General features: G+C 35.8%; 1 protein-coding gene across 2 annotated transcripts in view; it reads left to right on the plus strand.

The window, feature by feature from the left end:
• LOC149552904 (endoribonuclease Dicer homolog 3b-like) overlaps positions 1–16,514 on the plus strand; it is a 195,149-nt gene that overhangs the window by 177,427 nt on the left and 1,208 nt on the right. The gene's annotated exons all lie outside the window — the stretch shown is intronic.

Raw genomic sequence — 16,514 nt, forward strand, 5'->3', positions numbered from 1 at the left:
GATAATGGAATTCAGACAAACTTCAACACCTAAAACACCACAACAAAATGTAGTAGAAAGAAGAAACATAACAGTTTGTGAGGAAGCAAGAGTGATATTAGTTGAAGGTAAAGTGAGGCATGTACATTGGAGAAAAGTAGTAAATACAATAGTATACACCATGAACAATGTTTAGAATAGACAATGAACAAGTAAAACACCTATGAACTTTAGTTGGGTTATACACCTACTGTTAAGTATTTTTAAATCCTTTGAAGTAAATTTTATATCAAAATACATGGAGAAATAGGGAAGTTTGATCCTAGAAATAATGAAGGCATATTTCCTTGATATTCTCCTAAAATTAGGGCTTACATATGCTATGATTTAAGGTTAAAGAAGATTGTTGAAAGTGCAAATCTAATAAATGATGAAATATTTTAAGTGCAAGAAAGAACTTTTGAGTATGATTTAGATGATTATACTAATCAAGCAAGCACAAGCCATAGACTATTATAAAATTAGAATGTAGAACATGAACTATTCTTTGAAATTGACAATGGAAATTATGTTTAGCTTGAATAACCTAGAGAAGAACAATGATGACCAAGGTATATTTCTTTAAATCATCCTAATGATTAGATTATTGGTAATGCAAGTAGTGGAGTAATGACAAGAGGAAGAATCAGAAATGAGATTTGTTTGATTTTACAATTTGAACCTAAGAATATTGATGAATAATGCAAAGATGTCAGATTATTTGTAATGCAAGTAGTGGAGTAATGAAAAAAGGAAGAATCAGAGATGAGATTTGTTTGATTTTAGAATTTGAACCTAAGAATATTGATGAATAATGCAAAGATGGATCATTGATTAATACTATGAAGGAAGAACTTGAATAGATTGAAAATAAAATACATAGGAATTAGTCCTTAGGCCTAAAGAGACAAATTTTATTGGAACCAAATGAGTATTCAAAAATAAAATGAATGAGCAAGGAGAATTGGTATGAAACAAAGAAAGGCCAGTATGCAAATGTTATTCACAACAAGAAGGTATTGATTTTGAAGACACCTTTTCCCTTGTAAAAAGATTAGAAGTAGTTAGATTATTTTTGGCATATGTAGCTAACAAGAAATTTAAAGTGTATCAAATGGATGTCAAATAAGCCTCCTTGAATAAAGAACTAGAGGAAGAAGTATACATTAAGTAGCCAAATGGGTTTCCATTAACATAGCAAGAAGACATAGTATGCAAAGAAATCCCTTTATGCATTGAAGCATGCACCAAGAGCTTGATATGCAAGGTTAGATAAACACTTGCTAAATTTGGGATTCAAAAAGGGAAATGAAAACATTAATTTGTACCTAAGAGTTAATTTAGATGGGTGAGTGGTTATAGAAGATTTTGTTGATGATATCATTTTTTGAGGAAACACTTAGTAAGTAATTTATTTTTTGATGAAATGAAAGATTATTTTGAGATGTCTATGATAGGTGAGATGAAATCCTTTTTGGGATTACAAATAACTCAAACCAAACATGGTATCTTTATATCTCAAACTAAGTATCTAAAGGAATTGCTAGAAAATAATTTTAATTAGTTAATGTGGATGAAATAGATGCTAAAGAATATTGGTATAACATTATTTGAACCTATCATCATGCATTGTTATAATATTAGTACAATTAACATGTCCAAGAATCTAATTTTACATTCAAAGACTAAGCATATTGTAATTAAGTATCATTTTCTAAGAGAGAAAGTTAGTGAGAAGGAAATTGGATTGGAATATGAAAGAATAAAAGAGCAGGTAGAAGATATATTTTCTAAACCTTTGACTAAGGACTTTTGAGTACCTCAGGGGTATGATGTAGGAGCATCTTGGGTCATTGAGAAATCTTGCATCAACCAAAAATATTCTTGTTTTCTGTACTAGTCTGTTGTTTGCAAAGTAGCCATTGTTGCCATTGGTTTTCAAGTTGTGTGTAGTTGATGGCATGTTGAGGACCTATCCTAAATCCTTATCCTAAGTGTGTGTATAATGATGTTTCATATTCTTTGATTTTTGTGTCATTCTTTGGGGTCTTTGTTTCCTATAGTGTTCTTCCAGTGAGGCGTGTTGTTTCCTTTGGTGCACTTTCCTATGTTGATGTGGAATCTTGCATGGTTGGGAGCTAACTCCTGACATGTGTTTGGACCTATTCCTAAGAGAACATGAGTTTATGTTGGCCTTTGCATGGGTTTTGGTTTAGTCTTCCAAGACTGGACTTATAATGTAATTAAATGCTTGACTAGCCAACTTGTGGCTTAGCTAGCTATTAAAGAATCTTTCTTAGATGTAGGAAGAGGGAACTATGAGATCTTAAAAAAAAGAGAAATAGAAGATGTGAGCTTGGACTCAGATTTCATAATTTTCTTTATTAAGGCCATGACCCGGAAGGTCTCACAACCGAGCATGTTTTCTCCTTTATATGTGAAGTATAATAATAACACTATTGAATGTTGCATATGGCATCTTGTTCTATATTGATTATTTCATTAAAGCTTCCGTGTGTAACTCTTAGCAAGGGTAGCTTGGGATTGCCTCATTCAAACACCCTAGCCTTGCATTAGGTGGTATTAGAGTAGAATTCTCTCTTATGGCTTGGATCGTGGAGAACCTTATTGATTTGGTTGTAATGTGGTAGATCTGAAATTTGGCCTATAACTTGCAGAAGGTTATGATCTTGCAAGAACTATTTGTTAGTGTAGTTTTTTATTTTTCCTATTTTGCTAGGTTTTTCCTACACTTTTTAATAATCTCGCTTAGGTTAATAAAGCATGTCTTATTAGGTGAATGGTTGTGAGGTGTCACCTTCCTACATGTGAGCATCCATTAGCTATCTTGGAAAGATACTTTGCTATCTTTAGTTCGATAGATGGTTGCTCCTCATTGGTTGGTGTTGTCACCTCGTCCCTCTTCCTAGCCTATATAAGCATGCTACTTGGCTTGTATTTGCATCTCTTGTTTTTGCATCCTCTTAATGTTATTTTGCTTCCAGCATTTGCATTACTCTCTTAAAAACTAACTTTATGATGCTATTTTGATTCTGTATCATTTGCATTCATATTTTAGATATTTACTCTTTGCACTAGTTTTCTAGGTTATTAATCTTTTCAGATTCTAACATGGTATCAGAGCTTTTCTATGTGCAAGAGTAGATTTTAGTTTCCTTATTTGAGAGATTCAGGGGGGGGCAAATAAACTTTATTGTAGTTTTTTGAAAAACGAAGTATGCTCTTCTCTTGCATCTTTGAATGATCCTGAGAATCAGAAAAGTTTTGACAAAAACGGTTTTTCTCTAGGGTTTCAATCTCAAATCTGACAACCAACTTGCATATTTAGAGTTTTCAATCAGTTTTGCAGGTTCCAGCATGCCATTGATGGACTTAGGAAGCTGATCCAGCATTTGCATGTCATATTCTGGTTGCTGGGGTCTTTTTTTAATTTTTGGAGCCATTTTTTACTGTTAAAGACGTCTGATTTACACTACAACAACATCTTCTATACATCAGCAAGAAAAACGCTTTCTTGGTTTTGTTCGCAGCCCTGAAAAACCATCTGGGTATCTTTTAGATTTTGCATTCAAGCTATATATTTTGCAAAATCGAGCATGCAAAGCTACAACCATACCCCTCTCCATTGGCAGTCGTAGATTTGAACGCAGTTTTCAAATGTCTCATTCTTTCTCATAAGGATTCCGATTTTGATGATTCTTGTTATGAACTTGGCTATTTTTTTGTGCTCTATCCACTAGTGGAGTTGTTTTTTATTTTCATGCATGAATTCTTCAGAAATTGCAGATTCTCAGCCGTGACTGTGCATGGTTCTCGTTTTGGAAACTTCGGAGGATCATAACTTTCTCATACGAACTCGTATCGAGGCGATTCTTTTTTTGAAAGTGCATAATTTTTTGAGTAGATCGCAGTAGTGCTATTTGTTTCCTTGATTATTGTGCCCAAGTTTCACTTTTAGCATATGCTCTTCATGAGGGTTTGTAATGCATTGAAATCAAGACCACTAAGTATCTCTTTCTAGTGGTAGTTGTAAATGCACTAAAATAAAGTTCCAAATCATATTTCTTTGGGGGGGGGGGGGGTTCTTTGATTGATTAAAAGGGGGGGGGGGGGGGCAATTGTCGTGGCTGCGTTCTCTTCTTTTTCGCATTTCTTTGCATTTCTTCATCATGGATCAAACAAATATGCCCATCCTAACTCCATACAATTACTTTGAGTGGAAATCATGCATGATAATTCACTTAAGGAAAGCTGGATTAAATAGGATAACTATGGGACTTGAAATTGAACCTGCTAAAGATGAAGACAAGCCTAAGTGGTTTAACAAATGTGATGAGGCATATGGAACATTGTGTTTGTCTATTTCTCCCGACTTGTTATTTCACATTGAGTTTTTGGATACACCAAATGAAGTATGGACAAAGCTAGAAACATTATTTGGCACACAAGATTCAATGAGGGGTCATATGTTGGAAAATGAATTAATTAGTTTGAGTCCAGGCAATTTCAACACAATCCAAGATTTTTTCACCAAATTGAAATCACTAAGGCTGCAGTTAAAACAATGTGGAATTGAAAAGAAAGATGAACAATTGATTCTCAGTATTTTCTCTAAGCTAAGTTCTGAATATTCTGTGTTTGTCTCTACCCACTGTGCTACTAAGGGTGCACTTGGTAGTTAATTCACCATGTCATCTCTAGATGATTTTGTTGTCAATCTCACTCGAGAACAGGACAAGCTAATCTAGATGGGCACTCTTAAGTCCTCTAAGTCACATGCCTTAGCAACCAACCAAGGCACAAAAGAACAAAAAGGACAAAGTAGTAACAACAATAGTAAGGATGAGAAACAAAATAATAGTGAGGAAAAGAAGGATCAGATACCAATTGCTTCAAAAGAAACTATTGATACCTCATCCTCTAAGGGCGATAAGCCTAAGAAAGAAAAAGTTAAATGTGCCTATTGTAAAAGACCCGGTCATGATGAACATAAATGTTTGAAGAAGCAAATTGATCACTTGACATACATTCTTGAGAAGAATAATATTAGTGTTCCTGAGTCTATCAAACAAAGTTCTAATGAAGAGTCTAACAAGGTAAAAGAAAACAACAAGGGGAAAGGAAAGGGCAAAGCTCTTGTTGCAATTGCTTCCTCACCATCCACTTGGGTTCTTGATTCGGGTGCTTCGCACCACATGACTTCATCTAAGGAAGAACTTGCATCCTTGGAGCTATGTACTATGCCTTCTATTTTGATGGGTGATGACACTCCTATTGAGGTGTGTGGGAGAGGGTCTGTTGATGTGGGGGATGGCACATTCCATGATGTTCTTTGTGTACCCTCATTATCAACTAATCTCCTATCAATATACCAAATCACTTACACAAGTTTAGGCAAGCGAGTTGAGTTCACTCCTAATTCAGTGGAGATACGTGAGTTGCATAGTGATTCTATAGTTGCAGTTGGGAGAGCAGATCATCAGTCATGGCTCTATCTATTTTCTCACCTCCTTCATCTGTTTTGCTCACTCACTCTAATGATGTGAGTAAATTATGGCATGAGCGGTTTGGCCATCTTTACTTCCGCTATTTGCATCAGCTCAACCAACAGAGCATGGTCACAAGGTTGCCTTGTTCAATTCTCTGGAGGTGTTTGCCAAGGTTGCATTCCTGGTAAGCATCCTAAGGAAAAGTTTGACAAAAGTAAGGCATGGAGAGCTTCACAGATACTAGAGTTAGTTCACAGTGATTTGGCTGGTCCATTTCAACATCCTTCTTTCAGCAGGGCCCGATATGTCCTCACATTCATTGATGACCTTTCTCGATATACATGGGTGTACTTTCTCAAACAAAAGTCAGAGGTATTTGATCATTTTCAAGACTTCAAAAATTTTGTAGAAAAGCAATCTAGGAAAGCCATCAAGGTTTTGCGCACAGACAATGGTGGTGAGTATGTCAACCATTGGTTTGAAAGATTTTGCACTTCGGAGGGGATTGATTTATAGCATTCAGTTCCATAAAATCCTCAGCAAAATGGTGTTGCAGAATGGAAGAATAGATCCTTGAAGGAAATGGCAAATTGTATGATTCACTCTAGATCTCTTGCACCATAGTATTGGGCAGAAGCCATTAACTGTGCTTGTTATATCCAGAACCGTGGTCCTCAACAAGCCTTGAAGAGAGTTACTCCTTTTGAAGCTTGGAGCGGTCGAAAAACATCAGTTAAGCACTTTCGAGTTTTTGGCTACCTTGCATGGGCCCACATTCCTACAGAGAAACGTAAGGCCTTGGATCCGCAAAGCAGACCTTGCATATTTGTAGGTTATCCTAATAGTGTGAAGGGTTATCGGTTGCTCCACCCTACTACACATGAGTTATTCATTGAGAGGAGTGTTCAGTTTGAGGAGGGATCTTCAAGCTCACTTTCTATCACTTCTCCAACTCCTTCTACCTTGACATTAGAGTCACTTGGAATACATGACAGATCTTCTGATGAGTCAGATTCACCTGAACAACCTTCTACCTCTACTTCTGATGCAGAAAGTGATTCAGAGAACTCACCTCCTTCCTCTCCTAGTCATCATTCAGAGGTTAATGATTCCCCTCTAGATTCTCCATCTTCTTTCCCACTTTGGGCTAGACAGACCTTGCAATTTGCAGGTGATTGGGTTGGGGATCCATCAGACACCAGACGAACTCGTTCACAATTCTAGGATGCTCCACATGTCTTCATTGCTACTGCCTCAGATCCACAGTCCTTTCATGAGGCTTCTAGTATTTCTGAAAGGGATACAACTATGTAGGAAGAGTATAGTTCCTTGATGAGGAACCACACTTGGGATCTTGTCCCTCTTCCTAAAGGAAGAAAACTTGTTCGATGTAAGTGGATCTATCGGACAAAATTTGCAATAGATGGGTCAATTAACAAACACAAGGCTCGCTTGGTCGCCAAAGGATTCTCCCAGGTTCTTGGGATTGACTACTCTGAGACTTTTGTGCCAGTTGCCCGAATGAATTCCATTCGAATTGTTCTTGCCATTGTTGCAGCTAGTCATTGGGAAGTACACCAGATGGATGTGAAGAGTGCTTTTCTTCATGGTGACCTTCATGAGGAGATCTACATGGAGCAGCCACAGGGCTTCCTTCAAGATTCTTCACTTGTGTGTCATCTTCGAAAGTCTCTCTATGGCCTCAAATAGGCTCCTCGGGCCTGGTATGCCAAGATGGACTCCTTCCTTCTATCAGTTGGGTTCACTTGGTGCCATTCTGATCCTAATGTCTACATTTTGCAATAGGGTGATTCACTTCTATTTTTGGTTTTGTATGTTGATGACTTGCTGATCACAAGAAGTTCTTCACCCACCATTAAGGCTATCAAAGTGGCCCTTCAAGACAGTTTTTTGATGACTGACTTGGGCTTGTTGCATTACTTTCTTGGGATTGAGATCCTTCAGTCTCCTTCTGGGATCACCATCACACAATCCAAGTATGCTCTAGATTTACTCTCGAGGTTTCATATGGCTGACTGTAAGCCTGCTCTGACTCCCTTCCTTTCTGGAGTCAAACTTGAGGCTCAATGTTCTTCTCCACTTGTTGATGGCACTTTGTACCGCCAACTTGTTGGGAGTCTCATTTATCTGACTCATACGAGACCTGGCGTCTCCTATGCTCTAGGCATGGTCTCTCAATTCATGCAGGAGCCCCATGAGTTACACTGGAAAGCAGCCAAGCGGATCCTTCACTACATTCAGGGTTCTCATAGTTGTGGGATTCACTATGAAGCAGGTATTGAGTTTAATTTGGTGGGCTACACAGATTCAGATTGGGCAGGTGATTCTGAGGATCGCAAGTCTACTTCAGGGTATAGCTTCTTACTTGGGTCAGGTCCTGTTTTTTGGTCAAGCAAAAAGTAGTCTGCTATTGCTCTGTCTTCTACTGAGGCTGAGTATTGGGGGGTTTTAAATGTCACCACTGAGGCCATTTGGATTCAACATCTTCTCACTGAGTTTGGTATCCAGATCAGACGGTCATCAGTCATATTTTGTGACAACCAGAGTGCCATTCAGATCTCACGGAATCCAATTCATCATCAACGGACCAAACACATAGAGGTCCACATGCACTACATCCAGGAGCTCATCCATGGCCATGTCATTGACCTTCGCTATTGTCCGACTTCCGAGCAAGTTTCTGATATCTTCACCAAACCCTTCACTGAGAGCAAGTTCCTTCATTTGCGAGCTTTGTTGGGGGTGCAAGATGCTTCATCTTTTGGGGGGGCCTCTTCTTCTCACTCGGAGTCTTGAATTTTTTGTGTGGGGGTGTCTCTTTTCTCTCTCTTTTGAGAAATCTTATGTACATGGGTACCTCATCAGGCTTGACTTGTCGGGACCCATTTCTACATCCACCTAAGCTTCGCTTATGGGGGGGGGGGGTGTTAGTGTAGTTTTTTATTTTTCCTATTTGGCTAGGTTTTTCCTACACTTTTTAATAATCTCGCTTAGGTTAATAAAGCATGTCTTATTAGGTGAATGGTTGTGAGGTGTCACCTTCCTACATGTGAGCATCCATTAGCTATCTTGGGAAGATACTTTGTTATCTTTAGTCCAATTGATGGTTGCTCCTCATTGGTTGGTGTTGCCACCTTGTCCCTCTTCCTAGCCTATATAAGCATGCTACCTGGCTTGTATTTGCATCTCTTGTTTTTGCATCCTCTTAATGCTATTTTGCTTCAAGCATTTGCATTACTCTCTTGGAAACTAACTCTATGATGCTATTTTGATTTTGTATCATTTGCATTCATAGTTTAGATATTTACTCTTTGCACTAGTTTTCTGGGTTATTAATCTTTTCATATTCTAACACTATTTTCAAGATGGTTCGAGGTAGAGGAAATGCAAATAATGCTATTATGGACATGTTGAGGCAAATTACAACCATACTTGAAGTTGTTGAGACAACCCAGAGAAGAGGTGTACATCTTGAGAATCTTAGTGATGAAGAAGAGGCATCACCTAATCCTAATCTTGAACCTAAGATTGAACAAGATGAAGAAAGGATTTTGAGAGTTTTCTCTAGAGCTAACGATAGACCTATAGTTGAAGTTGATTTCTATGATGAAAGACTTGAGACTAATGTTGTATTGGATTGGATATTTGAGATGGACACATACTTTGATTATGAAGGTACTCTTGATAATAAGAAGGTAAATATACCATCCACAAAGATTAAGGGTCATGCTTCACTTCGATGGGATCATTTGCAAACTAAAAGAAAAAAGAGAGGAAAAGAAAATATCAAGACATGGATGAAAATGATTGGAAAGATGAAGAAGTTTCTCCATGCAGATTACCAAGTTAATTTGTTGAGGAAAATGTAGAATTTGAGGCAAAAGAACATGAGTGTGAAGGAATATACTGAGGAATTCTACAAGTTAGATATTAGAGTAGAACATGTGGATTATGAAGTTGAGAAAGTGGCTAGATACCTGAATGGTTTGAGGACATCAATTCAAGATGAGATCAACTATGTTAAGATGGACAGTGTGGAAGAAGCATATCAATACACTCTGAAGGTTGAAGAAAGATTGGCGAAGAAATATGATCAAATAAAAAGAGGTAGAGGTGGAAGATTTCAAAGAATCAAAGGCAGAACTTATAGAGAAAGTAGTAAATATGACAATGCAATGCAAGATAAAGGAAAGACAGTGTGGAAAGAAGAACCTGCTGGAAAGAAAGGTAATTACACTAGAGCTAGCTATACAGGTTACTGTAGGAATAATAGTGGTGGAAAAAGAGAGGAAAGCTCTTGGTTCAAGGGAACTTGTTTCAAGTGTGGAGAAGGACACACAGCTTTTGAATGTGCTAACTCTAGAAAGAAGATTGGAGGAAATAGCAAAAATACTTTGTCTTGTGAAGAAGTTGTTGAAACACCTAGTGAACTTTAAATTGATGAGAACCTAATGTTGTAAAGGATCTTGTGGAATGAAGAAGTTAGTGAAGAACCTGTTTTGAGAAGAAGTTTGTTCAAGACTAGATGTAAGATCACTGAAAAATGTTGCATAGTAATCATTGATCGTGGAAGTTCTAATCATTTGGCTTAGCTAGTTAACAAGTTGTAGTTGTAGAGATTGTGACATCCCAAACCCTACCATGTTGCTTGGATTTAGAAGGAGCATAATTTACTTGTAAGTGAACAATACCTTGTTAAATTCAAAATTGGGAATTATCATGATGAAGTCTTGTGTAAATTATGCCTATGGATTGTTGAAATATTTTGTTGAGTAGACCTTGGTAGTATGATAGACAAGCTTTGCATGATGGTAGATTAAATCAATATACTATTTGGGTTGATAGAAAGAAGCAAGTATAATTGCCTTCTATACAAAAGGTTGAGGAGAATCACTGTCAGAGTATGTTTGGTTGATGAAAAAAAATTGCTAAGGATATGAAGAGACATAATATTTTTTTGCTTTGATTCCTAGAAAGACTGAGAAACAAGATGAACTAAAACATGCACCAAAGATTGAATCTTTGTTGGCGAAGTTTTTAGACATCGTTTTTGATAATATACCTAATGGTTTACCTCTTGTGATAAGTATTAATCACTATATGGATTTGATACCTAGAGCTAGTTTTCCTAATAAAGCACCACATAGAATAACACTTGCTGAAAATTTTGAGTTAAATAGACAAGTGCAAGAATTCCTTGAGGAAGGTTTGATTAGAGAAAGTTTGAGTCCTTCTGCAATACATGCAGTATAGATTTCATTTGCCTAGGATGGATGACATAATGGATTTTTTGGGCGAAGTGAAGTATTTTACAAAGATTGATTTGAAAAGTGGCTATCATTAGATCAGAATTAGAGAAGGACATGAATCAAAAACTATTTTAAAGCCTAATGATTGTTTGTATGAATGGTTGGTTATGCCTTTTGATTTAACCAATGCACCTAGTACTTTTATGAGGCTAATAAATGAAGTTCTGGAGAAATTCTTGGGTAAATTTGTAATTATATATCTTGATGATATTTTTATATTTAGTAAAACTAAAGAGGAACATATTGAGCATATGAGAAAAGTATTATAGAGATTGGAGGAGGAGAAATTTTTGATTAACTTGAAAAATGTTTGTTCATGAAGAAAGAGATTGTGTGCCTTGGTTATGTTATTTTAGCTGATGGCTTGAAGATGGATCCTGAAAAGGTAAAAGCTACTCTTGATTGGCCTACACTTGAGAATGTTGGAGAAGTTAGATCATTTCATAGATTGGCAAGTTTTTAGAAAAAATTTGTCAAAAATTTTAGTTCTATTTGTAACACTATGTCTAAGACTATGAGAGGGGATAAAAGGGATTTCAAATGGAGACATGGATTACTAAAGAGTTTTGAAACATTGAAACAAAAGATTGCATAATTACCTACACTTGATTTTCTTAATTTTTGTAAAGTTTTTCAAGTTGAAAGTGATGCTAGTGGAAGTGTTATTCAAGATGTTTTCAGTCAAGAAGGAAGACCCACAACTTTCCTTAGTGAAAATTGAATGATGATAATAGAAAATATTTGGTTTATGATATGGAGTGCTATACTATTATTCAATCTTTGAAGAAATGTAGACGTTATTTGACGCCTAAAGACTTTGTGTGTACACTGACAATAATGCTTTCCAGTATTTGGGAAGTCAAAATAAGGTAAATAAAAGCCACATGAAGTGGGTTGAGTATTTGCAAAACTTATCTTTTTCATTGAAGCATAAGAGTGGACAACCAAATAAAGTTGTTGATGCTTTGAGCTGAAGAAGGAATTTGCTGATAGAAATGAGAGTTGAGGTACTTGGTTTTGATGAATAAAAATACTTTTATGAAACTAATACTAATTTTGCAAAACCTTGGAAAGATTTTAAAGACCAAATGGTAAGACATAAGTGGGCTGATTATTTCATTTAGGAAGACATGATGTTTAAACAAGTTCAATTGTGCATACTCAAAGGGTCTATGAGGCGTAAAATCATGAAGAAGAAGCATAGTGGTAGATTTGGAGGATACTTTGGGATTGACAAAATAATGAAATTGATCTCTGATATGTACTTTTGGACACAAATGTATAAGGATGTTCAAAGATTGGTGAGAGGATGCAGAATTTGTCAAACAATAAGAGGAACTAGTCAAATTTGGGATTGTATTCATCATTCCCTAAACCTAGTAAGCCTTGGGAAGATATCAATATGGACTTTGTTCTTGGTTTACCTAGAACTTAGAGAGGTAATGATTATATTTTTGTAGTGGTTTAGAGATTTTCAAAGATGGCTCATTTCATACCTTGTAAGAGGACATCTAATACATTACATGTGGTTGAATTATTCTTTAAGGAAGTGGTAAGATTGCATGGTTTTCCTAAGATTATTTTTTCAGACAGAGATACTAAGTTTACTGGTTATTTCTGGAGGACACTTTGGAAGAAGCTAAATACAGAGTTGAAGTTTAGTTCTACATTTCATTCGCAAATAGATGGACAAATTGGGGTTGTGAATAGAAATTTGGATAACTTGTTAAGATGCTTTGTTGGAGATAAGTCTACTAATTGGGATTTTGTATTAGCACAACTAAAGTTCACATATAACAATTCTGTGAATGAGAGCACTAAGAAGATCCTTTTAAGATTGTTACTGGGATGAATCCTAAGGGAACTACGGAATTGAGGGACTTGACTACTAAGATGAAAAGAAGTGTTGAAGTTGAGGAATTTGCAGATTTCATGAAGACTTTGCATGAGGAAGTGAAAGGGAATTTGGAGGATAGTAATTTGGAATATAAAAAAAGAGTAGATAAGAGGAAGATACATAAATATTTTGAGTTTGGAGATGAGGTTATGATTTATTTGAAGAAAAACATATTTTCAATTGGTACCTACAACAAGCTGAAAATGAAAAAATTTGGTCCTTGTAAGATTCTGAGAAAGTTTGACAATGAAAATTCTGTTGAAGTTGAACTACCCAAAGACATGGATACTTCACCAATATTCAATATTGTAGATATCTTTGAGTATTTTGAGTTAGATGATGAATTGAAAGATAACCAAGATTATCCTAAGAAGAAGATAAACAAAATTGAGAGGATATTGAATCACAGATTAAGCAAGATCACTAGAGGGAAAGACTACATGGAATACCTAGCTCAGTGGAAAAACAAACTAGTGAAAGACAATTCATGGATGACACAAGCTAAGTTGGATCTTAAAGATTTAGGTCACAATATCAAGAATGTTTGATATAGAAATCATGTTGGGGACCTATCCTAGATCCTTGTCCTAAGTGCACATATTCTAATGTTTCATATTCTTCGAGTTTTGTGTCGTTCTTTGATGTCTCTATTTCTTGCAATGTTCTTCCAGTGAGGTGCATTATTTCCATTGTCGTAGTTTTCTATGTTGACGTGCCAACTTACGCAATTGGGAGTCAACTCCTAACTTGCGTTTGGACCTATTCCTAAGAGTGCATGAGTTTATGTTATCTTTTTTCTTGGGTTTTGGTTTACTCTTTCAAGATTGGACGTATAATGTAATTAAATTCTTAACTAGCCAACTTGTGGCTTAATTGGCTATAAAATAAGCTTGCTTAGATGTAGGAAGAAAGAGATCTTAGAGAAAAGATGAAAAAGAAGATGCGATATTGGACTCTAATTTCATAATTCTCTTTATTAAGGCCACAACTCAGAAGGCCTCATATTAGGGAAGGCAATGAAGGAAAAAAATCTATGGTATTTATTTAAGAAGTTTGAAGAATGTATAAGTTGAGGATATTTAGAAATTTATATTCTATTGCTCACTTTTGGATTGATGATTTTTCACCATATGTTTCCATCAATGCCAAAGGGTGAGACTATTAGGAATTGAGTATATTGTTGGCACTCGGAAGAGTTGCAAAGATGTTGTATTGATGGAAGGTTTTGTCATTAATGACAACATGTGTTTTCTATTTCATGACATAATTAGATTCTATATATTGTAGGCTACTTATCAGTTCAATGAGGACAATGGTTGATAGATTTGGATATGCAATCTTACACTTGTGTAGAATTATGTCTATGTTCCTTATACTTTGTGTGATACTTAGGTTGAGTTACAAATTGTTTAGTGAAGACAGGTAGCAGACCAGTGTACAAGAAATCGTGATAGAGACAAATAAAGGTATTTTTTCTATATCTTAATGGTGAACATGAATAAGTGTTGGCAAGCACAAAATGTGGTATAAGATTTGTTTGTGCATGTTTAGAAGTGAGATGCATTTGGATTATTCTAAAAGGGTTGCTAGTGTGTAATGTGTGATGCATTTTACTGGCAGTCAACTATGTTATTGTAGTGTATTGTTTATCATTGGAAAATGTAATATTCTCATAGTAACATGTGGAAAACTCAATGTAATGGGTATACAAATGCTTATAAAGGAATATATGCCTTAACATGATCCTATGTAATTAATTGTATATTAGGAAACTCTAATTAGCAAACCTAAGTAATTATTTGTAAATGGTATAAAACAAATGTATATTCCTTGTTCGAGAAGTATGTATGTGATGTATGGTATGCACATGCTACAAGCCTTGATGCTGGAAATTATCAGAGTAGAGCAGTGATGATGTTGGATAATGGAGTGGACTTTAAAAGGATTTTTTTGACAAGTTGGTTGCAAATGAGTCAATTCATGTTCATTGGATATGTTATCCTGAAAGAACTATCTTTCACTCTTGTTGGAGCATTTTAGTAGTGGGCGTACTTGTTATTTTCAACATTTAACAGGGTTTGAAACTTCTAACAAGGACTCCTGACATGGATCTATCATCTAACAAGGACTGTTACACCAAATGAATTATATTTGACTCATCAAAGGGTTACATCCTTTCACATGGAACTTATATTTATTAGTATATTGTCTTGTGGGTACCATCCCCACAAGAGTTTTCTCTCCGATAAAGGGTTTCCTTAGTTAACAATTCATTGTGTTAGGATGCATGGTTTCTTATTGTTGTGCACTAATGTTTTAATTTTTGGTGATCAATTTTAGAAGTTTGGATTTAATTATATGTGCTCACATTTGATTCACCACCACCCCCCCTCCCCCCACCCCTCCCAAAGTTGTCTGTGGACTTTACTTCCTAACAAGATTGCGAAGGAAAATTTTAGGTGTCTACAAGTTCATTAATTTTGAGTACTTTTTTTGCAAATTAGTCCTAATTAGGCTTATTAGGTTCGTGTGTCTTAAAGGTCCTTAACCAATCAATTAAGGAGTTAGGACCTCAACTTGTATTATCTCGTGTAACATCCAAAAGAGTATCTGAAACCCTAATTTTTTTGGTTGGTCATTTGGGAGATTGAAGAGTTGTGTGGGAGAAATCATGTTTCCAATGCTACAAGAAGACTAGGCCTCCAATAACCAAGCAACCATTGTTGACCTAAAATTCCCAAAATCTCATTATGGATAAATTATTTGATGTCAAATAGGTATGAAAAGTTGTCTAGTCCACTCTCCTAATTGTAAAGTTTATTGTATTCCTTCATGTAAAAACAAATTTAAGTCAATCGGCTATAGGGGCCTTGGAGTATAAAAATGATCCAAAGGACTTACAAATAGTTCAATGAGTGATCAAGTGGTTTTTTCGTTCTAAGTAAGTAGGGCATTTTGTGGGTTTGGGATAAGGTAAGCCTTTGTTTCCCCATCGCTCTGCATCAAAAGAATTTGTACGTTAAATTCTACCTCAATTGCCAAGATCACCAAACTTTTGATCTAGTGATTTCAGCTTTTTCTTTGGAATTAATACAAAAAATTGGTATTTCATTTGTATAACATTGGTGGAAAGATTGACATTGGTACCCATAGACAATAATCTCTAGCAATAAACCACATCAAGGTTATCGTTGTCTCTCAGCCATTTTCCTATGGTCCATACTTTGATCCAACATTGTCTTTTGTGGTCCTTACATGCTTCCTAGAGGAGGTTTTCTACTATTTAGTTGTTGTTATAGAACCCAAAATAACTCATTTTTCTTGGTTTATTATTTTCCAAGGCTTTTGTTTAGGTTCTTGCCTTCAACATTTGGGGTAGAAGACTCTCACTTTCCTTTTTGCAGCTAGCCTTAATCGTTCCTTCATATTTTCTATTTTTTTGGAAGGGCACAACAATATTAGGTGTGGATTCATGATTTCTTTGGTCCCTTTTGACCATGATTCTTTACTTTGAATAGAGTCATTCTAGGAAACTTTCCCATATTCACCTCTCAATTCATTAGATCTAACACATTTTTGGGATGGAAATTTTACTCTCTTTGCAGAAGGATGAGAATGTAGTTATATTCTCTCTCTTGCATTCATACTTTTTTTTCTCTTTTTGCTAAAGCATGCATTTGTAATCATGTAACATTACAAATTCAGTTATAGGAAAATAAGGTGGCCCTTGAAGTGGCCCAGTTGCAAGATCTTTTATAG

This window comes from Cupressus sempervirens, chromosome 6 (assembly GCF_028749045.1).
Source record: "Cupressus sempervirens isolate cs-2001-9-10 chromosome 6, ASM2874904v1, whole genome shotgun sequence".
In the NCBI taxonomy this organism is placed as follows: Eukaryota; Viridiplantae; Streptophyta; class Pinopsida; order Cupressales; family Cupressaceae; genus Cupressus; species Cupressus sempervirens.